We start from the raw sequence: 7,595 nt of genomic DNA, 5'->3' as shown, positions 1-7,595 counted from the left end.
ATCAGCATATCTCGATGACGCGTAGACTGAGAAAATGGAGAATCCAGTCATAGTTACCACTACCACCATATACCACGCACCCAGGAGACAAGTTTATGCTGTAATGAGTTCACGCTGTTGATTGGATACCATGACAGTTTATCAAAATTACTACCGACAGTAATATTGATAGCGCTTCCTCGATTATTCCCTTAGCTGTGCGCTCCCTGGCATCATGATTTATCTTCAGTCAGCGTAATCCTTCCGTGCTGCAACGCGACATCATATTTAGGCTGACTCAGTTCTGAGCCAGTTGCAGCAAACACTAAGTAGTCCCGGCCTCGGCGGCGGCTTTTCGATGGAAGCGAAAAGCAAGGCGCCCGTGTGCTGTGCTATGTCAGTGCACGTTCAAGAACTCCAGGTGGTCGAAATTTCCGGAGTCCTCCACCACGGCGTCTCTCATAGCCTGAGTTGCTTTGGGACGTTAACCCCCACAAACCAAACCAAGTAGAGTGTAAGGGATGTGGGTCCAGTTCACTTTATAGGCGTTTTTTTTTCGCAACCAGTGAGGAGGCAGCAATATTTGGGGGTTTACCCCCCCCCCCCCCCCTCTCCGGCATTACTGGCTGAGTTCAGTTGTCTAGCGCCAGACGGGACATGATGCAACCAAAGCAAATTTCTACTGCCAACCCATACCCAAACCACTTTCTGCTTTTTCCTCTTTTATTCCTTCTGTCACAAAATTACACGATTGCACTTAAAAGTGCTTCACAGCTTAATGGAGAGAGCCTTTCCTCCATATTTTTTTCTAACTCTTCTTTTGTACCTCTATATAGCGCGTTTGTGTGATTGTTATATTTTTATTTTTTTTTCATTGGTTTCGTTATCGGCGACATCGGCACCTCAGGCCTGCTTACTTCGACATGCGAAACTGAACTGGCTTACACGTGGCCCTTACGAATTACCCTTACGAGTATAGGTACTAGGCCTAACTAGCAGAACGGGGAAATTATTTGAACGTAAGACCCTGTTACGGCGCCCTGACTGGGGAAATTATGTCGACGTCAGAATCTTTTGCGACGTCTGGTGGACACATCTCGCGTAATCCCCCAGTCTCCCCTTACAAAAATGCATGTAGGGTTTCTATAGAAATTCGAAAGCGTTGTGTCAATACACGCTGTTGAAAGTCTGTCGATAATCAACAACATTTTGGATGATGCAGTGTTGACCTCTTGTTGAGCGCTTATGAAATAGTGGCCCATGTGTTTCTTAAGAGCGCTTTTGGAATTCGCGCAACTGAAATTCTGTTGATTTCAGGCTCAAATGCTTCAGAAACTCTGCAAGTGACGCTTTTTGATTTTCTGCTACCTTTCCACTCCTGAACAACAGAAAATAGTACACGACCATCGGTTTGCCAGGAGCAGACACGGGGTGATTTTCATTAATGCAAAAGTAGTACAGTACATCTCCTAGCTGCGATAAGTCACCACATTCTATGTTCTGCCCGACCAATCAACAATCCTGTCTGATCAGTGTTGGTTAATGATAAGCATAGTGAGGCATAAAAGAACAAAACAGATCTTGATCTTTTAAGCCCCATTATACTTACTCACTCATTAACCTACACTAAACTGACTAAATTGTTGATTGGTCGAGCAGAACATAGAATGTGTTGACTGACCGCAGCAAGGATGTGTGCTGTGCTACTTTTGCATTAATGTAAACCACCTCGTGCCTGCTCCTGGCTAACCGTTGATCACGCAGCATTTTCTGTTAATCCGCAGCGGAAAGGGAACACAGAATAAAAAATGCGCGTTAATGAGAAAGAAAAAATATGCATCTTTGGTGAACCCATAACATGAGCTGGGTTGTTTATTTGCTTTATTTCAATTCATGTGCAAGGTATGACGCCAGGCTGTTCTTTGCATAAAACGCTGATACGTCCGGGAACTCCTCGCATGTGATGCTGAAATAAACAATATAAATCATAATTAAGTTGCGGTATATACTAACCTAAAAATAGAGCAAAGGCATTTGTGCGCTGCTCCACGTCATAGCTCAAGAAATTTCTTGTCTAAAATGAGTTGTCACTGTCTTTCACTGCTTAGACGGCATCGACCGCCGCCTCCACAGCTCGGCAGCACTACCACATCGTTCATTTCTCCCTAATAAACAATATATGCTGCCGTCAAAGATCCCATTGTGAATATAAATAGCAAAGCGCAGGTCACAAGCATTACTACCCAGAAAACTTGAAGCAAAATTACCAACTATAGGCACTAAAATGAGTGGAAACAAAAACAAACACTGCAAAAATGGCGGAGCTGCACAGATTCAATAATCCACAATGTGTGACAGAGGCATATTATGATCTCGATAATGTGTCCGTCTCAGCGCGAGTAGCGTATCGAAAGAGTACAGCACTGTGCCGAACAATCCGTCAAAAACGGTCACCGGTTAAAAAAAAGAAAGAAAATGTCGCCATTCCAGCTGGCGTTCCATCGGCCCCAGCGTCCGCGTAGAGACAAGCCTCGTTCTCTCTCTCTCTCTCCCCCTCCTTTTTTTTCCGACGAGGCTGGTTTGTCTGCTAGAAATATTTACATGCGGGCTTCACCTTGTAGCACACACAGTACAAGACTGGCACAAACACGAATAGGAAAAAGTAAAACACTCACCAAAGTGCAGACGCTCCCTCCGCCCGCGCCGGCTTTTCGCCTAGAATCCAAAACGCCTGGGACTGTTGAACTTCTTAAACACGTCCTCCTTGCGCAGAAGCTGCCGCCCAAGAGCGTAGTCCTCCGAAGACTTAAATTCGTACGTTCGCGCTCCACTTTGAACAAAACGATCTTCGTGATAATCACCAGCGAAAAACCTACATACGGTGCTTCGTTCACAGTGCAAGATGCGACCACGGTGGCGGGAAAACGCCAACTGAACTGGCACATCGCCGCACTCAGCGTACCCGCGTCTGCGTGCAAAGAAAACGGGGCGCAGAAGAACAGCTTCGGTGAAAAGCCGCCACCCCCGCTGCGCGACTGCTGAAGCCAAGGTCATCTCCGTGAAAACAAACCACGGTGAAGGCAGAGAGCGGAGACCAAGCGGGAGCAACCCCTCCTCCCTCCCCCTTTTTTCCCCCCAGCCGACAGGAAGCGACCCTCGACCTCTCCGGACATGCTGGCGCCTTTCGCGGGGCACGGGGGAAGTGGGATGCGGACAGGGGCAAGGCGGCGGCCGAATGCTTCTTTGAAAAGAAGAGTCGCCGTTAGAAGACGCATGCAATCTTGTTTTTTTTTTCTTTTTTTTTTCATACGCGAATGTTTTTGCTATGCGTGTTAACTTTATAGTATGCGTGGGATCAATCCGTGATTATTAGAACCCCTCAATGTTTAAAGTGACTTCATTTTAGCATGGTGTCCACTAAGAAAGGAAGGAAAAGAAAAAATAACAGTAAAATTCTCCAAAGACATACAGCGGTGGAGGATTCCAATACAGACTGCACCTCATTTTGCGGCAAAAAGCTACGGGCAAAAATACCTATGCTTGGGCAGAATGTCAGACCCTGAAGCATATATATAGTGAACTTTGGAACTGGTTTAAAAAAGCTCTGTCCTGCCCTACATGGTAGGTTCAATCTAGGATCCTGTTTGTTAGTATGATGACTCACTGAACTTGTTTTATGATAAATATAAAATATGTCCTACCACTAAAGTTACCTTCTGCGACATACAGAAGCTGATCCATTACGGATTCTGATTGACATTCAACGATGTATTTGCATTATTAGTGGAGGCTTTGCCATCATGAAGTTTTTAGGGCATATTTTCACTGTGTTGCGAAGCTTGAGCTAAGTGTGCACCGTTAATATGTACTTTTATATAACATGAACGAGCGCGCAACTGCATGCTGCTCTTATATTTCCCTTTGCAGAATGTGGCCAATAGTTGATTACAAGTGAGACCAAAAATTCATAACGAAATTGTTACATCATGCTCTTATCATTTGTGCCTAAAACTACTTAAAAACATGGGTCAGCATGAACAGTACACGCTAATTGTTCGTGAACGTTGCAAACTGACAACAAAAAGCACATAGAAAAAATTGCACAAAAAGTCTATTGGGTAGAACACAATGAAAATTCTGTTGGCCCTGTAAAGATTGCATTCAGCTGGGGTTGAATGTCTATCGAAATTCAATAAATTCAAAAGGCGGTCAATAGTCCAACAATAGAGTTTCAAAACTCATTTTTGTAAGGGTCTCGCTAACACATCTCGCAAAAACTTCTCACGGGTCCGAGATCTTCATCATAAGCCTAGAAAAGTCTTCGCCCTAAAACAACTAACACATATACGTTCTGTAAGTCGATTATCGCTCACCAGCTGCGTCGTTAGCGTTCCCTTCAGCCGAAACCTGGCGTCGTTCTCTTTCCCGTAGTTTCGCTGAGAAAATGTTTATTCGTGGACAGAGTTTCGACGTACGTCACAAGCATTTAAAATTGATAAATCTGTGATGATATCGTCGTAGATGACTCAAATTTTATTTTGAGATGTAAAAATATAAAGTGCATTTTACTAGAAAATGATCTGAAATATATGATAGTGGTAAATATATGAAAATCAAACCTGTGACCATTGGGTCATGACACGAGCTCGATGCACTTATAGACCATCTAGGCACGTTCATTAGCCTTCGCTGAAGGGAGGCCCTGTGTACCTTGCGATAAATGCAAAAAGTAAAGTAAAACACAACGCTTTATTTGTGGTGTGAAGCAAAAACATGGCCATCAAGGTTACCTATTTACATCTACCATTTCACTTTCCAAAGCTCCTTCTATCGCTCGGCATATCCTCAATGAGAGTTGTTTCATTGCTAGCCCTACTGCGTTCATTTGGGGGTTTCGCGTGTCGAATTGTTGGCTCGACCTGCGAACTGAGGCGCACCCCTTTACCCTTGTTCAGTGCTCCTTCATACTGCGTAAACCATCTTCTTCCCCTCATTCTACCTGCACTGGACCTAGTGTCTCATTCGTTTTACCAATGCTGCAACGTACTCGTGCGCCGTATGTAATTTCTTTTTTCCGTTATTACTAGTTTTCGGCAATATTGCATGTCGTTTCATCTCGCCCTGTGCATTACACATCGTCCTGATCAGGCAAGAGAACAGTATGCTATCGCCGCAGCCGATCACTCCTCATGTAAAGCTTCAAAACATTATCGCGCTGTGCAGTAGTACAGTAAATAGCGTTGTTTTATCAAGTTCCAATAGCAGCGCACTCTCGCGTTGCACACTGAACATCGCGTCTCTCATGCTTTGATTCCGCTTTCTCAGCTGTAGGGTCCTCTGAACTGCGTAACCTGGCGACAAATAGCGCAAATATAGTCAAAAGAATAAGAGCGCGTTTAAAGCCCGTCATTGCTGTAAAACCATACGATACAATTTTTCTGCTAGGTTTTCACGCAATGTGGCATAGTGAAATGGCTATCAGGCACTGCGACCCTGGGACAAAATCTGTACACGAATATTTTGTGGAGAGTGTTGAGAAACTCCGTCCTGATCGACACTGGCTGAGATACCTCGTAGGCCACCACTTGCTACACATTTCCACACTGCAGGCGTCCGTGCGACATCCAAACGTGAACTCAGCAACTAAGTGGTATGTTACCGGCCCTTTTCTTTTCATAAAACCTCCTCGTCCTTATGTGTAGGCTAAAGCAGTCTATAGAATGTATTACTCTTCAGGACCACGGCATGATCCATTGACGGCACCGATAAAGCAGTAAAACATAATTTCTTAATAATTATTTCTGCACAAAGCACTGGAAAGCAACTTCCTGCGCGGCGTTACTTTAAAGCCATGTTTTGTTTCCTGCAGTCAATGAACTTTGGAAACTTTTATGCCGACACTATGACAAATTTTTGTCACGCGTAGTTCTTTTTGTTAAACCAGACGAAGTAAACCAAAAAGGTTTTTAGAATATGAAAGTTGCTCTCAGTGCCCCACGAAGCGAAAAAGTGATTGCGAGGCCAAACAATTTCGACGCACAAGCTGTAATTATCCTCATAACTTAGCAAGATGTCATTGTTTTAAGGATGTATGGAGAGCTTTACTCTCAGAAAACTTGCCATAACGCAGATGTTCCCTCAAGCGCGTGTCAACAAAAAGTAACTTTTTTTATGCGTCCTGCCTTCGCGTTTGTTGTTCTTCCCGTATGAAGCTTTAAGTAGCAAACGACGCCATATTGCGATTTTCGAAGCCGTTCTGTCAGACACTCCGCAAATAGTTGCTAAACTGGTTGCTGCGTTGCCTGAAATATGTCTTTTCCCCTCTAGGAGAAATGGAATCATGTTGAATTGTTTTGTCACGTAAACATGGTGGTGTTGCCATATGTGTTAGATCACATTTGTGTCCTCTCCTATAGGGACACATTTTGCGCAATAATTGATCTCAGAGAGAAACATGTACGAGAGGAGTGCTCCTATGTCCCCATTACAGTTAGCAGTTCCATTGTGTAATACTGCCACTGCGATATGCCCGCTTTGGACAGATATAGGAATCCTCCAATGGGCTGTAGCTGAGACGGCCACGGAACGGCAGCCGTAATCAATGAGCATGATCGATATTTCTCTTCTTTGAAGCCGGAGCGTAGCTCGGGTGTCTTTCTTCAGGAAAGCGAAGGTAGTATACAATGGAGCTGCTTCCTGAGAAGTGTGATTCGGAGTAAGATATCCGCAGTTCAGGACGAGAAGCATCGCACGTAACATACTCTTTGCAGGTGGAAAAGATGCAGTTAAAGAATAGATATTGAAATTTAGTGTGAGAACAATTGCTGAATAACTGCGAAAAAAAGCAGGATTATAATTTGTCGCATATAAAGGAAAACATATATATTGATCAGGGTTGTTTATCGCAAAGCAGAAAAGGATGAAATATATAGACTTCACGCGGAGATGTTAAAAATTTAGACGAAATAAATGTGGTGCTTGTGCAAACAATTACGCGTCCCACTCTGAATATGTTTTTACTACTCGTTCACCGAAACACTGCTTTGAATGATGCATAATATTTGAAGTTTGGCTAGTGTTGCTGCTTTGATATCGGCAATATTTCATGACTGTAGATGAAAGATGGCGTATTTTTATCTGTTAATCATTTTGTAGGCTTGAAGCCTCGATGACTAAGTCGTCTTTTGGAGAGAGACAAGAGTGGAGAGGTAAATCGTCGCTCGGCGAAGCTTTCTCCACTGGGCGAGAGTGAGTAATGGTAGCTTCAATATGCGTATGGATCAATGTGACGCAGTGTTTCCGTCTATACAAGGAGGAAAAAAAATCTGTAAATTCGCACAGATGGCGGTGTAAGAGCCGCCTTATCGCCCACTGTCCGCCATCAGAATCGCGACCACGTCAGTTCTGTGGAATTTGACAAAGTGGCTGCACAAACACCTGCGACAAAGAAGGGCGCAGTGATTGTTTGAAAGCGTAAATCAACATAATTCCCCTGATATGCGGTCCAGCCAATAAATGGAACACCAGTGGAGAATCCTTGTTATCCTCAGATTAACACGGTTGCTAAATCAATCATTATTTCGTATAAATTTCAGAAAACCCATTTTCTCAAAAGT

The sequence above is a fragment of the Amblyomma maculatum genome, chromosome 2 (assembly GCF_055883805.1).
Source record: "Amblyomma maculatum isolate TAMU_Amacu chromosome 2, ASM5588380v1, whole genome shotgun sequence".
NCBI lineage: Eukaryota > Metazoa > Arthropoda > Arachnida > Ixodida > Ixodidae > Amblyomma > Amblyomma maculatum.
This window is presented reverse-complemented; position numbering follows the sequence as displayed.